Consider the following 19,188-nt stretch of genomic DNA (forward strand, 5'->3'; position numbering starts at 1 on the left):
AGGGACTGTATCAAAGGCCTTCTTGCAGTCCAAGAAGATGCAATCAACCCACCCCTCTCTCTCGTGTCTTCTGTTATTTTATCATAAAACTCCAGAAGGTTTGTGACACAGGATTTGCCTTCCGTGAATCCGTGCTGGTTGGCATTTATACTCTTGTTCCATTCCAGGTGCTCCACCACTCTCCTCCTGATAATCTTCTCCATAATTTTGCATACTATACACGTCAATGACACAGGTCTATAGTTTAGTGCCTCTTTTCTGTCTCCTTTTTTAAAAATGGGAACTACATTTACCGTCTTCCATACCTCAGGTAGTTGCCCAGTTTCCAGGGACGTGTTGAAGATTGTGGTAAGTGGCACGCACAACATATCTGCTCCCTCTCTAAGGACCCACGGGGAGATGTTGTCCAGGTCCCATTGCCTTTGAGGTATCGATGTCCCTTAGCAGTTTCCTCACCTCCTCCTCATCTGTATGTATGTCGTCCAACACTTGTTGGTGTATTCCTTGCTGGTGTCCCCATCTGGTCTGTCCCCCCAGAGTCCTTCCTGTCTCTACTGTAAATACTTCCTTAAATCTCGTGTTGAGCTCCTCACATACCTCTTGATCGTTTCTTGTGAGTTCTCCACCTTCTTTCCTCAGCCTTATCACCTGGTCCTTGACTTTTGTCTTCCTCCTAATGTGGCTATACAGCAGTTTCGGGTCAGATTTGACTTTCGATGCTATGTCGTTTTCATACTGTCGCTGGGCCTCCCTCCTTATCTGTGCATACTCGTTTCTGGCTCTTCTACTAATCTCCTTGTTTTCCTGGGTCCTATGCCTCCTGTACCTTTTCCATTCTCTGTTGCACTTAGTTTTTGCCTCCCTACACCTTCGGGTAAACCAAGGACTCGTTTTGGTCTTCCTATTATTTCTGTTTCCCTTGGGAACAAAACTTTCCTCTGCCTCCTTGCACTTTGTTGCCACATATTCCATCATCTCGTTTACTGATTTTCCTACCATTTCTCTGTCCCACTGAACCTCCTGCAGGAAGTTTCTCATACCTGTGTAGTCCCCCCTTTTATAGTTTGGCCTGTCCCCTTCAGTTCCTGTTACCTTCTCCACTTGTAACTCTACTATATAATCAAAACTCAGAACCACGTGATCGCTAGCTCCAAGGGGCCTCTCGTAAGTGATGTCCTCAATGTCTGAACTCCTCAGGTGAACACAAGATCCAGTCTTGCTGGCTCATCCTCCCCTCTCTCTCTGGTTGTGTCCCTGACATGTTGATGCATGAGGTTTTCAAGTACCACATCCATCATCTTGGCTCTCCATGTTTCGGGACCCCCATGTGGCTCCAGGTTTTCCCAGTCGATCTCCCTGTGGTTAAAATCGCCCATTACCAGTAACTTTGCTCTGCTCGAGTGAGCTCTTCTTGCCACCTCAGCCAGTGTGTCCACCATCACCCTGTTGTTTTCTTCGTACTCCTCTCTTCGCCTCCTGCAGTTCTGTGGTGGGTTATACATCACTCCAATGACTATGTTCTCCGGACTGATTTGTACCTACAATGTAGTCTCTTTCTCCAATCATGTCCATGCCTTCCATTTCCTCAAATCCCCATCGGTGTTTTATGAGCAGTGCAACCCCTCCTCCCCCTCTACTCCTTCTATCTTTCCTCAGGATCTGATATCCCGTTGGGAAGATTGTGTCTGTTATTGTCTCAGCGAGCTTTGTTTCTGTGACTGCTATGATGTCTGGGGATTTTTCACTGATTCTTTCGTTCCACTCCTCATGTTTATTCGTTATTCCATCCGCGTTTGTGTACCAAACTTTCAGTTTCTTTTCTATCATTGTGGTCATGCAAGAATATTGGGGTTGGGGGAGCGAGAGCCTTGGTGGGGGCCTATATGGGGCTGTGGTGTAGGTGGGGTTTGTGATGATGGGGGTGGGGTCAGAATGCCCATAAGGGACAGCTGTTGGGGTGAGGTTTGTGATATGGGGGTTGGTGGCAGAGGGAACAGTGAGTGGGTTGTGTGTGTGTGTGTGTGTGTGTGTGTGTGTGTGTGTGTGTGTGTGTGTGTGTGTGTGTGTGTGTGTGTGTGTGTGTGTGTGTGTGTGTGTGAATGTGGTGGGTGTGTGTGGTGTGTGTGTGTGTGTGTGTGTGGTGTGTGTGTGTGTATGTGGTGTGTGTGTATGTGGTGTGTGTGTATGCGGTGTGTGTGTGTATGTGGTGTGTGTGTATGTGGTGTGTGTGTGTGTGTACTCACTCACCTATTTGTGGTTGCAGGGGTCGAGTCCTAGCTCCTGGCCCCGCAGTGTGTGTGTGTGTGTGTGTGTGTGGTGTGTGTGTGTGGTGTGTGTATGTGGTGTGTGTGTATGTGGTGTGTGTGTATGTGGTGTGTGTATGTGGTGTGTGTGTATGTGGTGTATGTGTGTGAATGTGGTGTGTGTGTGTGGTGTGTGGTGTGTGTGTGTGTGGGGGAGGGTGCGGTGTCTGTGTGTGTGTGGTGTCTGTGTGTGTGGTGTCTGTGTGGGTGCGGTGTCTGTGTGCAGAGGAACGGAAACGAGGAGCACCTAGGTTAACGTCCGGCCCATAAGTAGGAAAATGTAACACTCAGCCATTCAGACTCCAGACTGTGTCTAATATTTTTTAAAGTTATATAGTATTCGCTTCATTCATGCAACTTATCAAATAGTTTCACTTATCTACACCTCTTGATAAACTGGTTCTTTCCTATATCCCATCTAAATTAAATTTATCCAACTTCAACCATTGCTCTCGAACTGGACATTTTACATATCTTATTTATATCCCTTTCATTTATCACTATTTTCCACTTGTCCACTTTAATCAATGTGCACTTTTCACTGTACATACAGTTTCAACATTATCATCTTCGTAGGAAAGATGGATGGATGTTATAGGATTGAGTTCACTGTAAAAATTTACCCCCAGGTAAACATAACAGTGAAAAGCAGATGGAAAATAGGCGCATTAGTTTTTTGAGTGTGCCTGTTTACACAATTCACGGAGCCTGATTAGGTTATATTCATTGGGGACCTCCTCTCCTCTTCCTTGGAACGAATCTAAATGCTTCCCATTACCAGGGTGCTTTTTGACCCCTACAAGTTTAACGCTCCCATCCCGAATCTAATCACAAAAGGTAGATACTGTGTATTATGTAGATTTAACATAGATTAACCTAACGAAGTCAGTTTGACTTAGGTTAGTATTACCGAGATGCAAGTTCAAGAGATATACACTCCTCTCTGTGTATATACACAGACACACCTCTCGGTGTATATACACAGACGCACCTCTCAGTGTATATACACTGAGACACACACCTCCCAGTGTATATACACTGAGACACACACCTCCCAGTGTATATACACTGAGACACACACCTCTCAGTGTATATACACTGAGACACACACACTTCAGTGTATATACACAGACACACCTCTCAGTGTATCCCCACCCCACCAGATGCTATATGACCCCTACGGGTTTAGAGCCCCCTCCCATGAATGTTAAAGTAACAACAACGTGTCTGTGTATTTAAACATGGGAATGATACAATATTTTGAGGTGAAATATTTTCCTGATGTGTCGGGGCTTCCCCCATGATGACTCCCACCTTGACCTTCACTTATTCTAATGTTTATAGTACATTATTATTATTATTATTATTATTGATCATTATTATTTTTAGTTATTACGAATTATTATTACTAGTTATTACTAATTATTATTAATCATTATTGTTAGTTATTACTAATTATTATTACTAGTTATTACTAATTATTACTAGTTATTACTAATTATTATTAATCATTATTGTTAGTTATTACTAATTATTATTACTAGTTATTACTAATTATTAATCATTATTAATTACTAATTATTATTAATTATTACTGTTAATTACTAATTATTATTACTAGTTATTATTAATTATAATTCATTATTATTCGTAGGGAAGCACTAAACCTGTACGTCATGGAGGACAGTGAGACTGAGACGATGAGATTAAACTCAAGGGAAGGGTAGCTCCAAGTCCTCGGATCAACAGTGCTTCACTTGTACATTATACTGGAAAGCCAGTGTGTGTGGGGGGGGGGGGATTTGTTGCAAAATTCGGGTTTAACTAGAAAATAATTTTGACGGGGAGAGCGTTAAATCCGTAGGGGGTCAGCGTACCTGACTCTTCAAGAGGCTCCTTGATGCTGATGAAGGGCTCTTAATGCGAGGAATTAGAGGTAATCTCTCCTTTCCTCAGATCAAACTTGTATACTCCCTAGCCCCTTCCAGTCCTCGGTTTAGTGTAACTCCACAGGGTTTAACGCTTCCCCTTGAATATAACAGGGCTATGGGGGAAACCTGGTTTAAGCAAAGGGAAAGTAGTTCGTTCCTTGGATCAAGAGCCTTACTCCAGCCTGCCCATTTGTAAGTTCATTTAGGCACAGTTATTATTATTAAGGAAAGCGCTAAACCGACAATGGTCATACAGCTAGGCGCAGGTAGGCATAAGTATAATTATCACACAGTGTAAATTAACTAAGACCCCCCCCCCCCGCCAATAAATAAAGTTAGTGATTTATTTCCATTAAGGTCCTTAAAAGTTCAATTGGACAGACCAGCTTTTATAAGATAAGAAAAAAAGATAGATTTTATTTCTTTGCAAATGTTACAATGTGTACTGACAATAAAAAGGACGCCAGTGGAAAATTTCGATGTAATTTTCCCAAATTTATATAAATTTTATGGTGTAAATATAAATAATTAGTGTATTATTGTTGCCTTCTAATCAAATTATTATTTTTTATTATTATTAAAGATTCTCCGGTATTCTCCCGGCCCGGGCCTTTTCCTAGTGGTGGCCCGGCCTTGTCTCCCTCTCTTAGGAGTGTCTGAGACCTAAGTCTCCCATGGAAGGAGGCACAAATACCTCCTCGTCTTTGGGACCAACTGTCCCCAGGCCTAGCCACAAGCTAGGCCTCTCTGGTCTGTCATCCCCGCCACAAGGGGGATAATGGGAATGACAGTCTTGTGAGCTACAAGCTCCGGCTCAGGCACCTACCCTGCCCTAGAAGAGCTGGGCATGGTGTCGATTCTAATCAAATTACTTGTATGAAGATCATGGTGAGGTTTATGTATGTGTACCTATTTGTGTATGATAATTATGTAATAATAATTATGTATGATAATTATGTAACTTTACTTGTGTATACCTGAACCAACTTACTTACTACTTACTTACGTTAAGTACAGAGAAAGGCACTATTATGCTCGGGCAGACTGAGGTATAGGTAGACATAAATACACTTATATCAATTATCATACATAGCAGCATAATTAACTACCAGTATAAACCCCCAAAAAAGTCAAAGTGACCAATTTCCATTGGGGTCCTTGATATGAAATTAAAAAAAAATATATATTGGTTTACCTTTTATGGTGGATGGTGACACTAGAAGTTAGACGAGGTGAAGCCGTCACTCGTGTGGGTAAGGTATTATAGGAGGAACAGCAGCAGCCACAACCTCCCTCACTGACGTCCTGGACGCTACTGTAATAATCTTCACCTTCACTACCCACCTGCTAACATCACCTTCCTTACCAACCCTTCATTATCATAATAATAATAGTAATAATATGTCTTCTACATGATACAACTTAGACATACTACTATATATAAAGCCCCTTGTTATGCGGAGAATTTCAGGAAAATTAGGTCAGTTTTGCCCCCAGTATGCGACCCACACCAGTCCATTAACATCTTATTTACTGCTAGGTGAACATGGGCAGCAGGTTTCTTAAGGAAATACGTCCTAATGGTTCCACCCGTACCGGGGATCGAACCACGGACCTCAGTGTGTGAGCTGACTGCGCTACCAATCTAGCTACGGCAACGCTAAATCCGTAGGGGTCATGCAGCACCTACGGACTGGCATGTGATATATTATTATAATCATAAGGAGCGCTAAACCCGTAGGATTATACAGCGCATGTGGGGGGGATTCAGGCTCAATTTAGGGAACTGGAGCACAGATCCAATTCCCTAGATCAAGAGCCCCTCACCAGAACCTCCCTTGAGGGGGGACAAGTGCAACTAATGTAACATTTTATTGTGGCAATGTTTCGCTCTCCAGGAGCTTTGTCAAAGCTCCTGGAGAGCGAAACGTTGCCACAATAAAATGTCACATTTATTGCACTTGTGTCCTTTTACTTTACACAGTCGATAATTCTACCAACATATATACAAAAGAATGCTATCGCTACATTTTCCTCTCCAGGAGCTTTCTCAAGTCAATACAATATTAACTTAATGAAATTATTATAATAAAAAAGAGGTGCTAAACCACAAGGGCTATACAGCTAAGTTAACGACAGCTCCTGGACCCCTCAAGTGAGGTTCCTTGATGCTGGTGAGGTGCTCTTGACCTAGGGAGTTGGATCTGTGCTCCAGTTCCCTGACCTAAAACTGTATACCTTCCATCATCCCCCCCACAGGTGCTGTATAATCCCTATGGGTTTAGTGCTCACCCATAATGACAGCTGCTACTTACATCCATTCTCTCTAAATGACCAAACCACCTCAACAACCCCACTTCAGCCCTCTGACTAATACTTTTATTAACTCCACACCTTCTAATTTCCACACTTCAAATTCCCTGCATAATATTTACACCACACATTGCCCTTAGACAGGATATCTGCACTGCCTCCAACCGCCTTTTCACTGCAGCATTTACACTCCAAGCTTCACACCCATATAAGAGTGTTGGTACCACTATACTTTCATACATTCCCTTCTATGCTGCCACTGATAACATTTTTTGTCTCCACATATATTGCAGTGCACCACTCGCCTTTTTTCCCTCATCTATTCTGTGGTTAACCTCATCCTTCATAAACCCATCCACTGACACCAACTCCCAAATATCTGAAAACATTCACTTCTTCCATACTCCTTCTCTCTAATGTGATATCCAATTTTTCTTTATCTAAATCATTTGACACCCTCATCACCTTACTCTTATCTATGTTCACTTTCAACTTTCTACCTTTACACACCCTCCCAAACTTGTCCACTAACCTTTGCAACTTTTCTTTAGAATCACCCATAAGCACAATATCATCAGCAAAAAGTAACTGCGTCAACTCCCATTTTGTATCCGATTCCTAATACAGTGGACCCCCGGTTCGCGAAGCCATCGGTATCCGATAAATCCGGTATCCGAAGCATTATATCGCAAAAAATTTGCTTCGGTTCCCGTTACAAAACCCGGTATGCGATACGGTTCGTATGAGACGTGTCCAGTGTTTACAAGCCAGCAAGTGTGCACGCATCTAAGGATACATTCGGTACATTCCATATTATCGCTGTTTTTGGTGCTTGTTTCTGCAAAGTAAGTCACCATGGGCCCCAAGAAAGCTTCTAGTGCCAACCCATCGAGACCAAGGGTGCTAATGACTATTGAAATTAAGGAAATGTGTGCAAAGTGGCTTGAAGTGCAAACCTTTTTTGATGAAAATCACCCTGACACAGCTACTGCAAGCCGTGTTGGCAACCTGTACACTGACAATATGTCATAAAGGAACGAGAGGTACAGGCCTCTATGGACAGATATGTTTTGCGACAGAAGTCCAGTGACTCTCAAGCTGGTCCTAGTGGCATTAAAAGAAGAAGGGAAGTAACCCCGGAAAAGGACTTGCTACCTCAAGTCCTAATGGAGGGGGATTCCCCTTCTAAACATTAAAAACTTTGACACTCTCCCCTCCTCCCATCCCATCAATCATCACCAGATCTTCATTAAAGGTAAGTGTTAATTATTCTATTGTGATTATTCTATTGTTATTGTAATTATTACATTGCATTAAACTTAATATATCATGTGGTAAAAGTTTTTTTTTCATATTTTGGGTGTCTTGCACGGATTAATTTGATTTCCATTATTTCTTATGGGGAAAATTGATTCGCTTTCCGATCATTTTGGTTTACGATGAGCTCTCAGGAACAGATTAATATCGTGAACTGGGGGTCCACTGTAATTTAATCCCACCCCTCTCCCCAACACCCTAGTATATACTTCTTTTACAACCCCATCCCTGACATTACACATCCCTGTCTAAGACCTACTTTTACCGGGAAGTAATCTCCCTCTCTTCTACACACCCTAACCTGAGCCTCACTATCCTCATAAAAACTTTACAGCATTTAGTAACTTACTACCTATTCCATATACATGCAACATCTGACACATTGCTTCCCTATCCACTCTATCATATGCCTTTTATAAATCCATAAATGCAATGAAAACTTCCCTACCTTTATCTAAATACTGTTCACATGTATGCTTCAATGTAAACACTTGATTTACACATCCCCTACCCACTCTAAAGCCTCCTTGCTCATCCGCAATCCTATTCTCTGTCTTACCTCTAATTCTTTCAATAATAACCCTACCGTACATTTTTCCTGGCCGTCTCCTACCAAGGCAGGGTGACCCAAAACGAAAGAAACTCCCCAAAAAGAAAAAACTTTCATCATCATTCATCACTTTCACCTCACTCATACATAATCGCTGTTTTTCAGAGGTGCCCAGATACAACAGTTTAGAAGCATATACGTATAAAGATACACAACATACCCCTCCAAACTGCCAATAAACTTATTCCCCTATAATTTTTACAATCTCCTTTGTCCCCCTTCCCTTTATATAAAGGAACTATACATGCTCTCTGCCAATCCCAAGGTACCTTCCCCTCTAACATACATTATTAAACAAAAATACTAACCACTCCAACACTATATCCCCCCCTGCTTTTAACATTTCTGTCATGATGCTATCAGTTCCTGCTGCTTTACCCCCTTTGATTCTACGTAATGCCTCCTGCAACTCCCCCACACTCACATCCTGCTCTTATTTACTCCTAGATGATTATTATAATCAAAAAGAAGCACTTAACCACAAGGGCTATACAGCACTCCTAGATGATGTTATACCTCCCTGGCCAGTGCATGAAATGACCGCCTCTCTTTCTTCGTCGACATTTAAAAGTTCTCAAAATATTCCTGCCATCTACCCAATACCTCCAGCTCCCCATCTACTAACTCCCCTAATCTGTTTTTAACTGACAAATCCATTCGTTCCCTAGGCTTTCTTAACTTGTTTATCTCACTCCAAAATTTTTTCTTGTTTTCATTAAAATTTCTTGACAGTGCCTCTCCCACTATCATCTGCTTTCCTTTTGCACTCTCTCGCCACTCTCTTCACCTTTCTTTTACTCTCTATATACTCTGCTCTTCTTATAACACTTCTTTGTAAAAACCTCTCATGAGCTACCTTTTTCTCTATTATCACACCCTTTACTTCATCATTCCACCAATCACTCCTCTTTCCTCCTGCACCCACCCTCCTATAGCCACAAACTTCTGCCCCACATTCTAATACTGCATTTTTAAAACTATTCCAACCCTCTTCAGCCCCCACTACTCATATTTATGTAATATATTAACATAATGTAATTCTTATGTAATATACTAACAGAATTAAAAAACTTGGAATCATTGGATTCCATGTGAAAACTCAGTTTTGTTATATGTATTAAATGGGTATTTTCTATGTCCGCAAGCAAGCAGTGCAGACTAGTTTTAACCTTGGTGATTGGAAGTGTTGTAATTCAAATTTTCTCATGCCTATGCTTGCCTTAAGACAGGCAGGCAGGCAGATCACAGCAGACAGGGCAATAAAGCACAGGCAGGCAGGCAGGCCTTTTCGATACTAGTCTAGGTTGATGGCAGTCTTAATGACTGTCCTACTGTCAGCTGTCCATAACTGTACATGAAATTGGAAACTGTAACTCATCCTGTGGCTTCAGCATCTGTTTACACTTCTATATGTAAAAAACTTTGCATATGCATGCATGCACACACACACACACAATGTATATATATGTGTATATATATATATATATATATATATATATATATATATATATATATATATATATATATATATATATATATATATATATATATATATATATATATAATATATATATATATTATATTTTTTTTTTTTTTTTTTCAACAAGTCGGCCATCTCCCACCGAGGCAGGGTGACCCAAAAAAGAAAGAAAATCCCCAAAAAGAAAATACTTCCATCATCATTCAACACTTTCACCACACTCGCACATTATCACTGTTTTTGCAGAGGTGCTCAGAATACAACAGTTTAGAAGCATACACATATAAAGACCCCTACCCCGCCTTCCTTCCCCTATAGATTTATATGCTTTCCATGTCATTCTACTTTGATCCATTCTCTCTAAATGACCAAACCACCTCAACAACCCCTCTTCTGCCCTCTGACTAATACTTTTATTAACTCCACACCTTTTCCTAATTTCCACACTCCGAATTTTCTGCATAATATTTACACCACACATTGCCCTTAAACAGGACATCTCCACTGCCTCCAACCGTCTCCTCGCTGCTGCATTTACCACCCAAGCTTCACACCCATATAAGAGTGTTGGTACTACTATACTTTCATACATTCCCTTCTTTGCCTCCATAGATAACGTTTCTTGACTCCACATATACCTCAATGCACCACTCACCTTTTTTCCCTCATCAATTCTATGATTAACCTCATCCTTCATAAATCCATCCGCCGACACGTCAACTCCCAAGTATCTGAAAACATTCACTTCTTCCATACTCCTCCTCCCCAATTTGATATCCAATTTTTCTTTATCTAAATCATTTGACACCGTCATCACCTTACTCTTTTCTATGTTCACTTTCAACTTTCTACCTTTACACACATTCCCAAACTCATCCACTAACCTTTGCAATTTTTCTTTAGAATCTCCCATAAGCACAATATCATCAGCAAAAAGTAACTGTGTCAATTCCCATTTTGAATTTGATTCCCCAAAATTTAATCCCACCCCTCTCCCAAACACCCTAGCATTTACTTCCTTTACAACCCCATCTATAAATATATTAAACAACCATGGTGACATTACACATCCCTGTCTAAGACCTACTTTTACCGGGAAGTAGTCTCCCTCTCTTCTACACACCCTAACCTGAGCCTCACTATCCTCATAAAAACTCTTTACAGCATTTAATAACTTACCACCTATTCCATATACAGTGGACCCCCGCTTAACGATCACCTCCCAATGCGACCAGTTATGTAATTGTATTTATGTAAGTGCATTTGTACGTGTGTGTTTTGGGGTCTGAAATGGACTAATCCACTTCACAATATTCCTTATGGGAACAAATTCGGTCAGTACTGGCACTTGAACATACTTCTGGAATGAAAAAATATCGTTATCCGGGGGTCCACTGTACTTGCAACATCTGCCACATTGCTCCTCTATCCACTCTATCATATGCCTTTTCTAAATCCATAAATGCAATAAAAACTTCCCTACCTTTATCTAAATACTGTTCACATATATATGCTTTAATGTAAACACTTGATCTACACATCCCCTACCCACTCTGAAACCTTCTTGCTCATCCGCAATCCTACATTCTGTCTTACCTCTAATTCTTTCAATTATAACCCTACCGTACACTTTTCCTGGTATACTCAGTAAAATTATTCCTCTATAATTTTTACAGTCTCTTTTGTCCCCTTTCCCTTTATATAAAGGGACTATACATGCTCTCCGCCAATCCCTAGGTACCTTCCCCTCTTTCATCCATTTATTAAACAAAAGTACCAACCACTCTAACACTATATCCCCCCCTGCTTTTAACATTTCTGTCATGATCCCATCAGTTCCAGCTGCTTTACCCCCTTTCATTTTACGTAATGCCTCACGTACCTCCCCCACACTTACATTCTGCTCTTCTTCACTCCTAAAAGATGGTATACCTCCCTGACCAGTGCATGAAATTACTTCCTCTGTTTCTTCCTTAACATTTAAAAGTTCCTCAAAATATTCTTGCCATCTACCTAATAATAATAATAATAATATATATATATATATTTTTTTTTTTCAACAAGTCGGTCGTCTCCCACCGAGGCAGGGTGACCCAAAAAAGAAAGAAAATCCCCAAAAAGAAAATACTTTCATCATCATTCAACACTTTCACCACACTCACACATTATCACTGCTTTTGCAGAGGTGCTCAGAATACAACAGTTTAGAAGCATATATGTATAAAGATACACAACATATCCCTCCAAACTGCCAATATCCCAAACCACTCCTTTAAAGTGCAGGCATTGTACTTCCCATTTCCAGGACTCAAGTCCGACTATATGAAAATAACCGGTTTCCCTGAATCCCTTCACTAAATATTACCCTGCTCACACTCCAACAGATCGTCTGGTCCCAAGTATCATTCGTCTCCATTCACTCCTATCTAACACGCTCATGCACGCTTGCTGGAAGTCCAAGCCCCTCGCCCACAAAACCTCCTTTACCCCCTCTTTCCAACCCTTTCGAGGACGACCCCTACCCCTCTTTCCTTCCCCTATAGATTTATATGTTTTCCATGTCATTCTACTTTGATCCATTCTCTCTAAATGACCAAACCACCTCAACAACCCCTCTTCTGCCCTCTGACTAATGCTTTTATTAACTCCACACCTTCTCCTAATTTCCACACTCCGAATTTTCTGCATAATATTTACACCACACATTGTCCTTAGACAGGACATCTCCACTGCCTCCAAGCGTCTCCTCGCTGCTGCATTTACCACTCAAGCTTCACACCCATATAAGAGTGTTGGTACTACTATACTTTCATACATTCCCTTCTTTGCCTCCATAGATAACGTTTTTTGACTCCACATATACCTCAACGCACCACTCACCTTTTTTCCCTCATCAATTCTATGATTAACCTCATCCTTCATAAATCCATCTGCCGACACGTCAACTCCCAAGTATCTGAAAACATTCACTTCTTCCATACTACTCCTCCCCAATTTGATATCCAATTTTTCTTTATCTAAATCATTTGATACCCTCATCACCTTACTCTTTTCTATGTTCACTTTCAACTTTCTACCTTTACTTTCTCAAACTCATCCACTAACCTTTGCAATTTTTCTTTAGAATCTCCCATAAGCACAGTATCATCAGCAAAAAGTAACTGTGTCAATTCCCATTTTGAATTTGATTCCCCATAATTTAATCCCACCCCTCTCCCGAACACCCTAGCATTTACTTCTTTTACAACCCCATCTATAAATATATTAAACAACCATGGTGACATTACACATCCCTGTCTAAGACCTACTTTTACCGGGAAGTATTCTCCCTCTCTTCTACACACCCTAACCTGAGCCTCACTATCCTCATAAAAGCTCTTTACAGCATTTAGTAACTTACCACCTATTCCATAAACTTGCAACATCTGCCACATTGCTCCTCTATCCACTCTATCATATGCCTTTTCTAAATCCATAAATGCAATAAAAACTTCCCTACCTTTATCTAAATACTGTTCGCATATATGCTTCAATGTAAACACTTGATCTACACATCCCCTACCCACTCTGAAGCCTCCTTGCTCATCCGCAATTCTACATTCTGTCTTACCTCTAATTCTTTCAATTATAACTCTACCGTATACTTTTCCTGGTATACTCAGTAAACTTATTCCTCTATAATTTTTACAATCTCTTTTGTCCCCTTTCCCTTTATATAAAGGGACTATACATGCTCTCCGCCAATCCCTAGGTACCGGCCCCTCTTTCACGCATTTATTAAACAAAAGTACCAAACACTCCAACACTATATCCCCCCCTGCTTTTAACATTTCTGTCATGATCCCATCAGTTCCAGCTGCTTTACCCCCTTTCATTTTACGTAATGCCTCACGTACCTCCCCCACACTTACATTCTGCTCTTCTTCACTCCTAAAAGATGGTATACCTCCCTGACCAGTGCATGAAGTTACTGCCTCTCTTTCTTCCTTAACATTTAAAAGTTCCTCAAAATATTCTCGCCATCTACCTAATACCTTCCTCTCCCCATCTACTAACTCCCCTACTTTGTTTTTAACGGACAAATCCATACTTTCCCTAGGCTTTCTTAACTTGTTTAACTCACTCCAAAATTTTTTCTTATTTTCATTAAAATTTCTTGACAGTGCCTCTCCCACTCTTTCATCTGCTCATCTATATTATTATTATTATATATATTATTTCATCTATATTATTATTAATTGTCATAATTGTATTATGTACAAAAATATCCGATGTTCTTATTAGATGTGCAAACACTTTGATGTCGCCCATAAATTATGTACATATATAAATAAAAGAAAAAAATTAAAGTCAGACAGAGGTTAAATATTTTAATGACATTGTAAAAAATTTTGAACAATATTAAAATAATTAGTACAACTACTAAAACCTAAGTCAATAATATAACCTTAACCTAGACCTAAAAATCATGGTAGGTTATATATTTTATTACAAACCTTAAAAACTTTTTTTTATATTAAGATTTGACAAGAATGATCAAACTGTATTGTTATCCTTGAAATTTATTTGTCATCGTTATAGTCAGTAATAAATAGAAAAAAACAATTTAGGAAAAAAAAAATACCAACTCCAAAATTCACTACAATTTTTTTTTTAGTTGGTAAGTAAAATTATTATCAGTGGGAATCGGCCAGTGTGATAATAAAAAAAAAAATAATAATAGTACTGAATTAATAGAAAAAATCCAATACATTTAAAAGGGTTTCTTAATGCATCTGTGTAAAGATGAATGCATCAGAAAACACTCATCAGTAGTGAATGGTGAAGGTGACATGTTGCAAAACAAACATTTACCGAGACTTTTCGTTGTTTAGAGCTTGTGACTTAAAGGTCCACAGAGTACAACACTGTCACAATAAAAGTTTATTCTGCAACATGTTTAAGTGTATATTTTCTTTACTATTGTCTCCATTTGGATTCAGTGAATGATAGTTACACCTTTTATACCAGATAACCTTACTGTAGGCTCTGAATGGAATGCAGATTGTTATAACAGAATGGCACTCTGATCATGCTATTTTTCAAATAAGAAAAGGAAGTGTCTCAAAATGTAAAAGCCACATTAAACACCCTAGTCAAGTCACTGGCTAAGCTTTGAAATCCTGTTTATTATAGTAATATTAATATACTCAAACATAAAAGAATCCAATTTAGAATGTTATGGACAACACTGTAAGGTGTACATACATACATGGTATGGGAGCGGGTAACTATTAACAGTACAGTACACAGTATGCAAATAATTAATCTTGTACTATACAGGCAATCTTCTTAGGATACAATTATAACTACTAATAATACAAAGCTATGTATTACTAAATTTAAAATTACTAAATTTAAAAAGAGAAACTTTTGTTTTACTTTTTAGGTCACCCTGCCTTGGTGGGAAAAGGCTGGTTTGTTGAAAAAAAAAATACAAAACTAAATACTGTATACTGTACCAGTAATATAATTCAAAATATTGAATTTTGCACTGTTTGAACATATTAAAATAAAAAGAAACAAATGCCTGTGTTAAGCATTCTTTAATTAGTACTTGATGATTAAGTGCACATCACACGTGTCAAATGGAATTTAAAGCTTTGTGCCCTCTTTCAGTTAACAAGTGCAAAGTTAGTCACAGTAAAGTCTGTGATAAGAATGAAAGATGATGCCTATATGATACCATGGTACCAGTCATGATATATCACACACAAGTTAAAACCAAAAATATGTAAAAATAACAATATTTGATAATTATATTAAACCATACTTAGGTGCTGAATTATTACCATATTTTACTAAAAACTATCAAATTTGTATGAGTCACAGAGCACTGAAGTGTTCTTCCCATTCAATCATTCAACTTAATTATATGTCTCTTCTCTGAATCACCAATAATGATCACATGTGTAACAATTTGGCATCTGAAGGTGCCAGAAAGGTTTTACCAGCACTGGCATATCTTTCAACCTCAACTAAATACAGTACAAGGTATTAAACAGAAAACTTTATGTGAAGCTTATAACTTAGGCAATAAACTTTAGTAATGTCTTCTACTCCTCACCTGTGTGTAGGAAGAAGACACTAGAGTTATAAAAGGAAACCCACCGGTAAAAGACACAACCTACAGCACAGAAACTGGAACTAGCTTACTTATCAACTTCATATAAATCAGCTCCATCATAATAATTAGGTGTGAATATTGTACCATGAATTTAACTCCAAGTGAGTCAAGTTGCAGAAAGTATTATATTTCTGAATAGATTGTGAAACAAAAAATGGATATTTCATAGTACAATATTCACGTCATTGAAAACCTCGAAGAATTAAGTTTTATGTTACAGCCATAGTTATTATCCATAAAAATAATTTCAATGGATCAAAATAAAAGATGAGCTTAAGCATCCAGCATATGGCTTTATTTATTTGTCTTTTATGGCTGTGTAAGTGATACCTGTAAATACTGTATATTTACAATCATAATAAAGTTAACAGAATAATTTTTAATTTTATATGTAATACTGTCTTTCATTTAAATAAACTGGAACAAATTCCCCCCAAAAAAGCCAGTTACTATAAACTGTGCTGGCTAAGTTAGTTAAGTAATTACACCATAACATTTATTTTAGATGCTCGCTATCCTCAGTCTTTTTCCTGTGTCTTGCATTCTATTTTTTAAATAAAATATTCAGCTAAAAGTTCCTCATGTAAGATGATAAAATACAGAATTACAGTACTTGGCAAATATTAACTAGCCACATCACTACACTACATTCGAAACAAAAAAATATTGGTAAACAGAAATAGATTACAGTATCTCTATTACAGTACAGTATTGGCAATAAATGAATAATGCATCTATATTAATGCACAATATCACATTGACGTAAGGTACAAAAATTAAAAAAAAAAAAAAACTACAAAATCATGCTTTACACCGAGGACAGAGGAGCCTGTCTGATGAAAACATGTGATTATGTTGACTTATATATGGCAAGATTTATCTGTTTGTTGAAGAAATCAATGTGGTTTTGTAGATAAAGCTGAAGATGAATAGAGATGAAAAATTAGTATTCCATAATAGAGGAATTATTAGGTACTAAAACAATATACAAAGGGTAGTGATTCAAGTAAGAAGTTATCTACTGTACATACATGGAAAACTGAATAAATTTAGAATGAATGAGAATCATGCCCAAAATATTCCTGTGACATCAGCAGCAGTGAATAAAGAATACGATCCCAACACAAATGTAAAAAACTCTAGTTTGTAGCACAGGAAATATACACTAAGGCAACACAGTATTACTGAAGACAGCCTCAGTGTGAGGCAGAAATATACAGTACTTCTTGTAAATGCTACTTTACTGACTCCATATGAGCTTGTTTGTGCTGAAGGATGAAACTTGTAGAGTAATGGGAAAAAGTTCTGAAGTACAGTGGTACATCGAGTTTCGAACAGCTCCCAACTCGAACAATTATGTAAGCGTATTTTTGTAAGTGCTTTTGTAAGTGTGTTTTTGGGGATCTGAAACGGACTAATCTCATTTACATTATTCCTTATGGGAACAAATTTGTTCGGTATCAGCACTCGAACAGCCTTCTGGAACGAATTAAGTTCGTAATTCAAGGTACCACTGTACAATAAAAGAATGTACTCACAATTCCTATGTAGAAAAAAGTCAATCACAGCCTAAGCATTTATTTGTCTTAAAGATCACCTTTGTAGCAATACCCCCAAAAAACCTAACAGATCTGGATAATGTTTTTAAATCACATGCTCTCATTGCCATACAAAATTAAATAATTACAGCTAAAACAGATGGAAAAGCAAAATACGACTCTTAAAAAACAACCCAGAAGAAAGTGCTTACATACCTACTTCCTACCAACAAAGATGAAAAATAAACACTTATATTACCCTAATAATTAAAACAGGCATATGCAATACAGAGAAATTAAAATTCCCAGGGGAGTAAAAAGTCACTGTATTATCACCATTCTATACATACAAAAAAATAAAACTCAATCTTCCTCCTTTCTTCCTTTAAGTCCATGAATAATTTCTGCACTATTCAATGACAAAATGTAAAACAGTACAAATTCATGAAAGTGATATACTGTATTAAACTGTCCAGAGATTAATATGAAAAACCACTCATGCTGCAACAATACAATATTATGAGCTTAGTGTTAAGTGTAGCCAACAAGGATGTGTGTAATACATCATAGAGTACAGTATAAGTATAAACACTATACATCTAGCATTCTCTTTCATCTCCAAAAATACTACAGTGCTGATAAATGCACATTCGAAAGATATTTTAAGATTCCAGCCTTACAATCAATATGAAAAAGAATATGCAACATAAGTTATACATTTGTATTGCATCTTGGCAGTTGTAAAGTTTTCACTGTTTGCATCTACAAAGTAGACCCCCACCTTTATAAAGGTGGGGGTCTACTCTGTAACTGCTCCACGTTACCTACTTTTACACATACACAAATGGGGCACTTAGCAAACAGTGAAAGCCTTACAACTGCCAAGATGCAATACAAATGTGTAACTCATGTTGCAAATTCTTTTTCAGAAATACAGGTCAGTTAAGAACTTGGAACAAGCATCTCTTATTCCATAATATCCTACTGTTAGATTATATTCATAGAGACGAGCTCAATCCATAATGATCATACAGTGCATGGGGAAGGAGACAACCAGATTTGATCCAAGGAAGGGAAGAGTAGCTTCGGTTCCTTGAAGCAAGCCCTTCACCAGCATTAAGATACACCCCTTGAAGGTCCTACTGTAAGAACTGAACGTTACTGATGCCTACAACAAGAAATGCTAATACCTTCAGTGAACTTTTCCCATGACTAAGGCCCAGGATAATTTGCCTACCTTGAAATGAAACACATTTATTTATCTATATTACTGCTACTGTACGAAGATGAGCTAAAGAAATAATCAAAGCTCAACTGTATTTTTTGTGTGTTTTTTGAGCATGGAATGTGTCTTAGCTAACAACAAGGCAGACAGAACACTGAAAAATTATAGACCTCAGTACAATATGAACTGAGAAATACAGACAACTTGTGGAAGAATTTAAATGTCAAATTTGGAAATCTTCAAAATGAAAAACCTTACTCTTAGGTGGTAAATAGCTAAAAAAAAATTCATTTAATTTCTATAAC

The 19,188-nt window shown here is 38.3% G+C and overlaps 1 protein-coding gene across 1 annotated transcript in view; it reads right to left on the reverse strand.

Moving 5' to 3' along the window:
* LOC128684966 (N-acetylated-alpha-linked acidic dipeptidase 2) overlaps positions 1 to 5,570 on the reverse strand; it is an 84,228-nt gene extending 78,658 nt beyond the window's left edge. The window contains exon 1 of the mRNA XM_053771375.2: positions 5,430 to 5,570. The gene's annotated coding sequence lies outside the window, so the exon portion shown is untranslated. The remainder of the gene's footprint in view (positions 1 to 5,429) is intronic.
* Between the last annotated feature and the right edge of the window lie 13,618 nt (positions 5,571 to 19,188).

This window comes from Cherax quadricarinatus, chromosome 5 (assembly GCF_038502225.1).
Source record: "Cherax quadricarinatus isolate ZL_2023a chromosome 5, ASM3850222v1, whole genome shotgun sequence".
Taxonomy (NCBI): domain Eukaryota; kingdom Metazoa; phylum Arthropoda; class Malacostraca; order Decapoda; family Parastacidae; genus Cherax; species Cherax quadricarinatus.